At 37.5% G+C, this 10303-nt stretch overlaps 1 non-coding gene across 1 annotated transcript; it reads right to left on the reverse strand.

The window, feature by feature from the left end:
- Nucleotides 1–2915: 2915 nt before the first annotated feature.
- Nucleotides 2916–3023, reverse strand: LOC112724726 (small nucleolar RNA R71). The gene has a single exon (XR_003163875.1). It is a non-coding gene; the product is annotated as a small nucleolar RNA R71 (small nucleolar RNA).
- Between the last annotated feature and the right edge of the window lie 7280 nt (nucleotides 3024–10303).

Raw genomic sequence — 10303 nt, forward strand, 5'->3', positions numbered from 1 at the left:
CAGAGGTTCAGAGGAACGAAAGCATCTCCATTCGCTTATCTGAAATTCCTACCAATGATTTACATAAGTATCTCTATCCCTATTCTATTATTTATTATTCGAAAACACCATTATCAATTTATATCTGCCTACTGAGATTTGCAAGGTGAACATAGCTTGCTTCATACCAACAATCTCCGTGGGATTCGACCCTTACTCACGTAAGGTATTACTTGGACGACCCAGTGCACTTGCTGGTTAGTTGTATCGAAGTTGTGACAATTATGAATTAAGATCAGAGCACCAAGCTTTGGAGCCATTACCAGGATTTGTTCGAGCCTGGAGATCACAATTTCGTGCACCAAGTTTTTGGCGCCGTTGCCGGGGATTGTTCGAGTTTTTGGCAAGCTTTTGGTCCGGTAACATCAGTGCCAAATTCTCTTTTGGTCCAGCAACAATAGTGCCCAGTTCCAAGTTTTGATCCGGCAACAACACCAAGTTTTTGGCGCCGTTGCCGGGGATTGTTCGAGTTTGGACAACTGACGGTTCATCCTGTTGCTCAGATTAGGTAATTTTCTTTTCGTTTTCTTTTCAAAAAAAAAATCTTTCAAAAATATTTTCAAAAATCTCTCATCTGTTTTCGAAAAAAAAAATAAAATAAAAATGTTTTCAAAAATTTTATTCAAGATTTATAAGAATGAATTCTAGTGTTTCATGGAGCATGTAAAGCCTGGCTGGCTGTAAAGCCATGTCTAAATTTATTTGGACTGATGCTTGCAATTTGTTATAAAGAGCAATATACTCTCGTGTTAAATGCTGAAGCTTGGCTGGCCATTGGCCATGTCTAGTGTTTTGGACTGGAGCTTTCATTGAAAGCTTGGCTGGCTAGTGAGCCATGTCTAATTCCTGGACTGAAGCTTTAGACTAACATGGCAAGATTCCTGGAATTCATATTAAAAATTTTGGAATCCTTATTTTTTCTTTTTCATACTATTTTCGAAAAAATCCAAAAAATTAGAAAATCATAAAAATAAAAAATATTTTCTATTTCTTGTTTGAGTCTTGAGTCATATCATAAGTTTGGTGTCACTTGCATATGCATCTAGCATTTTTCGAAAATATCATGCATTCATAGTGTTCTTCATGATCTTCAAGTTGTTCTTAGTAAGTCTTCTTGTTTGATCTTGATGATTTTTTGTTTTGTGTCTTTTCATGTTTATCATATGCATTCTTGAATTCTTAGTGCGTAAGCATTAAAGAATTCTAAGTTTGGTGTCTTGCATGTTTTCTTTGCATTAAAAATTTTTCAAAAATGTGTCTATGATGTTCATCTTGACATTCAAAGTGTTCTTGGTGTTCATCTTGACATTCATAGCATTCTTGCATGCATTCATTGTTTTGATCTAAAAATTTCATGCATTACATAATTTTCATGTTTTTCATAAAAATTCAAAAATCAAAAAAAAAATATCTTTCCCTTTTTCTCTCATCAAATTCGAAAATTTGGATTGACTTTTTCAAAAATTTTTAAAATTTAATTGTTTCTTATGAGTCAAATCAAATTTTCAATTTGAAAATCTTATCTTTTTCAAAAACTTTTTCAAAAATCAAATCTTTTTCAAAATTCTTAGTTATTTTCGAAAATTCCAAAAATATTTTTCAAAAATCTTTTTCTTATTTTTATACCAAATTTTCGAAAATAACATAATCAATTAATGTTTTGATTCAAAAATTTGAAGTTTGTTACTTGCTTGTTAAGAAAGATTCAAACTTTAAGTTCTAGAATCATATCTTGTGATTTCTTATGAATCAAGTCATTAATTGAGATTTTAAAAATCAAATCTTTTTCAAAACTAATTTCAATCATATCTTTTCAAAAATATCTTCTTATCTTATCTTTTTCAAAAATATCTTTTCAAAATATCTTTTCTAACTTCCTAACTTCTTATCTTTTCAAAATTTGTTTCAACTAACTAACTAACTTTTTGTTTGTTTCTTAACTTTTTCAAAACTACCTAACTAACTCTCTCTCTCTAATTTTCGAAAATATCTCCCTCTTTTTCAAAAATTTCTTTTTAATTAACTAATTATTTTTATTTTTATTTTTCATTTCAAAAATTTTCGAAAAAAAATACTAAACATTTTTCAAAAACTATTTTCAAAAATCACTAACTCTTTTTCAAAATAATTTTCGAAAATTTTCCCTCTACCATCTCATTCTATTTATTCATTCATATCCTAACATCTCATCTCACATCTCTAGCCTCCTCACAGTTGTGTTTCTTCCATTATATTACATTCTTTGTCTCCCCCTCTTCTTCCACTCACACAGGGATCCGTATACTGTGGTATAAAGGATCTCTATTATTATTATTATTTTTCTGTGCCTTCTTCTTTGTCATATGAGCAGGAGCAAGGATAAGAACATTCTTGTGGAAGCAGATCCAGAACCTGAAAGGACTCTGAAGAGAAAATTAAGAGAAGCTAAATTACAACAATCCAGAGATAATCCTTCAGAAATTTTCGAACAGGAGAAGGAGATGGCAGCCGAAAATAATAATAATGTAAGGAAGATGCTTGGTGACTTCACTGCACCTAATTCCAATTTACATGGAAGAAGCATCTCCATTCCTGCCATTGGAGCAAACAACTTTGAGCTGAAACCTCAATTAGTTTCTCTGATGCAGCAGAACTGCAAGTTTCATGGACTTCCATCTGAAGATCCCTTTCAGTTCTTAACTGAATTCTTGCAGATATGTGATACTGTTAAGACTAATGGAGTTGATCCTGAAGTCTACAGGCTCATGCTTTTCCCTTTTGCTGTAAGAGACAGAGCTAGATTATGGTTGGATTCTCAACCCAAAGACAGCCTGAACTCTTGGGATAAGCTGGTCACGGCTTTCTTAGCCAAGTACTTTCCTCCTCAAAAGCTGAGCAAGCTTAGAGCTGATGTTCAAACCTTCAGACAGAAAGAAGGTGAATCCCTCTATGAAGCTTGGGAAAGATACAAACAGTTGATCAAAAAGTGTCCTTCTGACATGCTTTCAGAATGGACCATCCTGGATATATTCTATGATGGTTTATCTGAGCTATCGAAGATGTCACTGGACACTTCTGCAGGTGGATCCATTCACCTAAAGAAAACGCCTGCAGAAGTTCAAGAACTCATTGACATGGTTGCTAATAACCAGTTCATGTACACTTTTGAAAGGAATCCTGTGAGTAATGGGACGCCTATGAAGAAGGGAGTTCTTGAAGTTGATACTCTGAATGCCATATTGGCTCAGAATAAAATATTGACTCAGCAAGTCAATATGATCTCTCAGAGTCTGCATGGAATGCAAGCTGCATCCAACAGTACTCAAGAGGCTTCTCCTGAAGAAGAAGCTTATGATCCTGAGAACCCTGCAATAGCAGAGGTGAATTACTTAGGTGAACCTTATGGAAACACCTATAACTCAACATGGAGAAATCATCCAAATTTCTCATGGAAGGATCAAAAGCCCCAACAAGGCTTTAATAATGGTGGAAGAAACAGGTTTAGCAATAGCAAGCCTTTTCCATCATCAACTCAGCAACAGACAGAGAACTCTGAACAAAATGCTTCTAATTTAGCAAATCTAGTCTCTGATCTATCTAAAGCCACTGTAAGTTTCATGAATGAAACAAGGTCTTCCATTAGAAATCTGGAAGCACAAGTGGGCCAGCTGAGTAAAAGGATCACTGAAATCCCTCCTAGTACTCTCCCAAGCAATACAGAAGAGAACCCAAAAGGAGAGTGCAAGGCCATTGACATAAGTGCCATGGCCAAACCTGTAAGGAGAGGAGAGGACGTGAATCCCAAGGAGGAAGACCTCCTGGGACGTCCAGTGATCAATAAGGAGCTTCCCTCTGAGGAATCAAGGGACTCTGAGGCTCATCTAGAGACCATAGAGATCCCATTGATCCTCCTTATGCCCTTCATGAGCTCTGATGAGTATTCCTCTTCTGAAGAGAATGAGGATGTTACTGAAGAGCAAACTGCCAAGTTTCTTGGTGCAATCATGAAGCTGAATGCCAAATTATTTGGCATTGATGCTTGGGAAGTTGAACCTCCCTTGTTCATCAATGAACTAAGTGATCTGGATCAACTGATATTGCCTCAGAAGAGACAGGATCCTGGAAAGTTCATAATACCCTGTACCATAGGCACCATGATCTTTAAGGCTCTGTGTGACCTTGGTTCAGGAATAAACCTCATGCTCCTCTCTGTAATAGAGAAACTGGGAATCTATGGGGTGCAAGCTGCTAAAATCTCACTAGAGATGGCAGACAGCTCAAGAAAACAGGCTTATGGACAAGTAGAAGATGTATTAGTAAAGGTTCATGATCATGTGGAGTCACAAAATAAACAAAAAAAAATCAAAAACGGAATCAAAAACAGCAGAAGAAAAATCACACCCTGGAGGAGCATCTGTCTGGCGTTCAAACGCCAGAACAGAGCATAGTTCTGGCGCTGAACGCCCATAATAGGAGCATCCTGGCGCTGAACGCCCAGAACAAGCATGGTTCTGGCGTTCAACACCAGAAATGGCAGCAAAGGGGCGTTGAACGCCCAAAATGGGCACCAACCTGGCGCTGAACGCCCAGAGTTGTGTGCAAGGGCATTTTGCATGCCTAAATTGGTGCAGGGATGTAAATGCCTTGACACCTCAAGATCTGTGGACCCCACAGGATCCCCACCTACCTTCACTCACTCTCTTCTCTCTTCTCAATCATCCTCTATTCCCAATAAACACTCATCCCTTCTGTCTTCCATTTACCACTCACACCCATACACCTACTTACCTTAAAAAATTCAACATCCTTCCCCACCCAATCCCACCCATATGGCCGAATACTCACAGCCATCCATCTCCTCCATATCCTCTTCTTCTTCTATTCTTTCTTCTTTTGCTCGAGGGCGAGCAACATTCTAAGTTTGGTGTGGTAAAAGCATAGCTTTTTTGTTTTTTCCATAACCATTGATGGCACCTAAGGCCAGAGAAACCTCTAGAAAGAGGAAAGGGAAGACAAAAGCTTCCATCAAGGGTCTCTAGCTCAGTGGTAGAACATTTGACTGCAAATCAAGAGATCCCTGAGATACCTCAGGGGATACATTTTCTTCCACACAATTATTGGAAGCAACTAAGGGTGGAACATCAAGAGCACTCCATCATCCTTCATGAAATCAGAGAAGATCTAAAAGCAATGAAGGAGGAGCAACAAAGACAAGGAAGAGACATAGAAGAACTCAAGGACATCATTGGTTCCTCAAGAAGGAAACGCCACCATCACTAAGGTGGATTCATTCCTTGTTCTTATTTCTTCTGTTTTTTCGTTTTCTATGTTATGTGCTTATCTGTGTTTGTGTCTTTATTACATGATCATTAGTAGTTAGTAACTATGTCTTAAAGTTATAAATGTCCTATGAATCCATCACCTCTCTTAAATGAAAAATGTTTTAATTCAAAAGAACAAGAAGTACATGAGTTTCGAATTTATCCTTGAACTTAGTTTAATTATATTGATGTGGTGACAATGCTTCTTGTTTTCTAAATGTATGCTTGAACAGTGCATATGTCTTTTGAAGTTGTTGTTTAAGAATGTTAAATATGTTGGCTCTTGAAAGAATGATGACTAGGAGACATGTTATTTGATAATCTGAAAAATCATAAAAATGATTCTTGAAGCAAGAAAAAGCAGCAAAGAACAAAGCTTGCAGAAAAAAAAAAAGGGCAAAAAAAAATAATAGAAAGAAAAAAAAAAGAAAAAAAGCAAGCAGAAAAAGCCAATAACCCTTAAAACCAAAAGGCAAGGGCAAATAAAAAGGATCCCAAGGCTTTGAGCATTAGTGGATAGGAGGGCCTAAAGGAATAAAATCCTGGTCTAAGCGGCTAAACTAAGCTGTCCCTAACCATGTGCTTGTGGCGTGTAGGTGTCAAGTGAAAACTTGAGACTGAGCGGTTAAAGTCAAGGTCCAAAGCAAAAAAAGAGTGTGCTTAAGAACCTTGGACACCTCTAATTGGGGACTTTAGCAAAGCTGAGTCACAATCTGAAAAGGTTCACCCAATTATGTGTCTGTGGTATTTATGTATCCGGTGGTAATACTGGAAAACAAAGTGCTTAGGGCCACGGCCAAGACTCATAAAGAAGCTGTGTTCAAGAATCATCATACTAAACTAGGAGAGTCAATAACACTATTTGAAATCTGAAGTTCCTATAGATGCCAATCATTCTGAACTTCAATGGATAAAGTGAGATGCCAAAACTATTCAAGAGGCAAAAAGCTATAAGTCCCGCTCATATGATTAGAGCTCTGTTTCATTGATAGTTTGGAATTTATAGTATATTCTCTTCTTTTTATCCTATTTGATTTTCATTTGCTTGGGGACAAGCAACAATTTAAGTTTTGTGTTGTGATGAGCGGATAATTTATACGCTTTTTGGCATTGTTTTTAGTATGTTTTTAGTAGGATCTAGTTACTTTTAGGGATGTTTTCATTAGTTTTTATGTTAAATTCACATTTTTGGACTTTACTATGAGATTGTGTGTTTTTTTGTAATTTCAGGTATTTTCTGGCTGAAATTGAGGGACTTGAGCAAAAATCAGATTCAGAGGTTGAAGAAGGACTGCTGATGCTGTTGGATTCTGACCTCTGTGCACTCAAAGTGGATTTTCTGAAGCTACAGAACTCAAAATGGCGCGCTTCTAATTGCGTTGGAAAGTAGACATCCAGGGATTTCCAGCAATATATAATAGTCCATACTTTGGCCAAGAATTGATGACGTAAACTGGCGTTCAACGCCAGCCTTCTGCCCAAATCTGGCGTCCAGTGCCAGAAAAGGATCCAAAACCAGAGTTGAACGCCCAAACTGGCACAGAAACTGGCGTTCAACTCCACAAATGGCCTCTGCACGTGCAACACTTAAGCTCAGCCCAAACACACACCAAGTGGGCCCCAGAAGTGGATTTATACATCAAATACTTACTCATGTAAACCCTAGTAGCTAGTTTATTATAAATAGGACCTTTTACTATTGTATTAGGCATCTTTTGATCATCTTAGGATCTTTTGATCATCTTTGGACGCCTGGTTCTTAGATCAGAGGGGCTGGCCTCTCGGCCATTCCTGGACCTTCCACTTATGTATTTTCACGGTAGAGTTTCAACACTCCATAGATTAAGGTGTGGAGCTCTGCTGTTCCTCAAAGATTAATGCAAAGTACTACTGTTTTCTATTCAATTCTTCTTATTTCGCTTCTAAGATATCCATTCGCACCCAAGAACATGATGAAGGTGATGATTATGTGTGACTCTTGATGAGATATTTTGGAGGAAAAGTAAATTTCTCCCAAAACTCACAAATCTAACCGGCAAGTGCACCGGGTCGCATCAAGTAATAAAAACTCACGGGAGTGAGGTCGATCCCACAGGGATTGAAGGATTGAGCAATTTTAGTTTAGTGGTTGATTTAGTCAAGCGAATCAAGATTTGGTTGATGGTTGTGTGACTTGCAAAATTAAATTGCATTGAAGTAAAAAGAACAAGAAATAAATGGCTGAAACTTAAAGAACAAGAAATTAAATGGCAGAAACTTAGAGTGCAAGAAATGTAAATTGCGGAATCTTAAAGTGCAAGGAATGTAAATTGCTTGAAATGTAAAGGGGATTGGGATGTGGATTTGCAGAAATTAAACAAGGAAAAGCTAAATTGCATCAAACAGAAGAGTAAAAGGGAATTGGGATTGAACTGGATATGAAGCAGAAAAGTAAATGAACAGAAAAAGCAGTAAACAGGGGATTGAAATGGAAATTTAGATCTCAGGACCCAGAGACTAGAAAACCAAGTCTAGATCTCAATGCCTTCCTAGATCGAACAAGAGCAATTGCAAGGGAATTGTAAATTGCAAAGAGAATAGATGAAGAGCAAATAGCCGGAAATGAAATTCAATTAACAGTAAAGAAAACAGAGAGATCCAAGATTGAGATTGAAACAGAATTTCTTCAATTCTCCAATCCAAGATCCAAGACAAGTGTAATTGAAATTGAAAGTAATGAAAACAAAGAAAGTAAAGTTCACTCTATAACAAAAGCTCTCCAAAAAAACTCTTATGAAAATTCCAAAAGGAAAGCTCCCGAATAAGTTGAATTCTATCCTATTTATACACTTTCTTCCAATGATCTTCAAGCCTTGAGTTGGGCCTTTGCTCTTGGTGGAATTGGGTTGAAAGAGGCCTTGGTTGATTGCTTTTGAAGTTTGAAGAAGAACCAAAGTGAACCAATTGAACCAGGTTTGAGTTTTGCAAGAGTTGGACCAAAGTTTGAGCCAAAGTTAGGGGTCTAACTTTGGCTCCAACTTTTCATAGCAGCAAGCACATTTTTCTGGTATGCACGTTGGTGCCAACGTTAGGGGTCTAACTTTAACCCTAACGTTGGCCTTGTCTAGTGTGCTTGTGGTGCCAACGTTAGCCTCCAAGTTAGGGGGCTAACGTTGGCGCAAACGTTGGCCCCTCTCCCTTATGTTTTCATGTGCCAACGTTAGCCTCCAAGTTAGGGGGCTAACGTTGGCGCAAACGTTGGCCCTTCTCCCTTATGTTTTCATGTGCCAACGTTAGATGGCCAGGGAGGAATTCATGTGCCAACGTTAGCCTCCAAGTTAGGGGGCTAACGTTGGCGCAAACGTGGGATGGCCAAGGAGGAAATTTCAAGTTCCAACGTTAGCCTCCAAGTTAGGGGGCTAACGTTGGGGCTAACTTCTTGCTTCCTGGTTCAATTTCACTTATTCCATTGTCCTCTCTTCACTCCTAGCCATTCCTCTTTGCTTCAACCTTTCTCCAAGCTTTCTTCACCTATCATTAATCAACCAAACTCATCAAAGTTATGCTCAAAATCATGAGATATTCATTCTTTCATAATATGCAACAAATATAGCATAAAACCTCATGAAATGGCATAAATTCATATATGGTTGGTTCAATCAAGGAAAACATGAAAATCTACTCAATTAGCTTGCTTGTAGCTCAAGAAAGTGCATAATTGTAATGAAAACAATAGAAAAAGGACTAGTTAAAATAGGCTAGGATGACTTGTCATCACAACACCAAACTTAAAGCTTGCTTGTCCTCAAGCAAGAAATGAATTATGCTCAGAGATTCTTTCAATTAAGATGGATTGAGGAACACTTGTAAAGTACAGTGAGTGAAGTGATCAAGTAACAGTGGGGTGAACTCTAAATCATATGCTCATGCAAGGGCTTCAGTGCTCACTAGTCCTTACATATTGGGAGTCGTAGGTCTTAGGATTTTCATCCAAATGGTATCATGGAGATCTCTTTATATGTAGTCACCTTGAAGCAGCTTATAGTTTCTGTGCTTTGGCCTCGACTCTAAGTATCATGTCTCAAAGCGGCTCTTTAGATAAGCTTTCAATCAATACTCCTAAACCAGTTGGTTTTAAGGTATTAGGTGTTAAAGCACCCCTAAGGATTTACTTGCTCAAGCCTCTTTCTTTGACACAACTCAACCACAAGCATTTTACTAGGCTAACAACTCTTTGAGTCATTGTTTCTTCTTTCTTTTCTGCCTAGTAATTGATGCTCAGAGCCTTGGGCCATGTTCTTTTTGTTTTTGCATTTTCTTTTCTTTCTTTTGTTTTGTTTGCTGCTTCTTGGATCAATAAGTTTTTGAGAATCTCCATAATACTTCTTTGAACTTCATGTCCCGCCTATGAGCTCCCATGCAAGTTTTCACAAGCATGCAACCTCAATACATTATCATACAACTAGAACCACCACTTCTCCTAATCTTTTGCTTGCCTCAAAATTGTTTAATTCCTCAATCCTTCTTTTCAAAGAACTTTCATGTGATGCATTTCTTGGAAATTGAGTGCAAACAAGTTTTGAAGATAAGAATGTTGTGAATGATCAAACATCTTGCTTATTGAATTATAAAGAAAGAAATTATACTATGTATGCAGGCAGGGGTATATAGAAAGAAATTATACTATGCAGACAGGCAGGGCAATTAAGGATACAATCCAACTTTCAATCACAGCAATATTTGATGTATCACTTAACAATACAACCTGTTGGAGTTCAATTGCTTTTCTTTTTCTCATCATCATCATTGCTGGCCTTTAGGTTCATCTTTTGTTCTTTGGTTGATGATGCTCAATCCTTCCAACAGCTTGTACGATGCTCTGCAATGATATTGGAAGTTGCTTGTTCCCCAAGCACTTAAAAACAATGGTTAGCATGCAGGATTTATTTGTGGGCCTTTGTACTTACTTTGGTGTGAGAACACCA

The sequence above is a fragment of the Arachis hypogaea genome, chromosome 11 (assembly GCF_003086295.3).
Source record: "Arachis hypogaea cultivar Tifrunner chromosome 11, arahy.Tifrunner.gnm2.J5K5, whole genome shotgun sequence".
In the NCBI taxonomy this organism is placed as follows: Eukaryota; Viridiplantae; Streptophyta; class Magnoliopsida; order Fabales; family Fabaceae; genus Arachis; species Arachis hypogaea.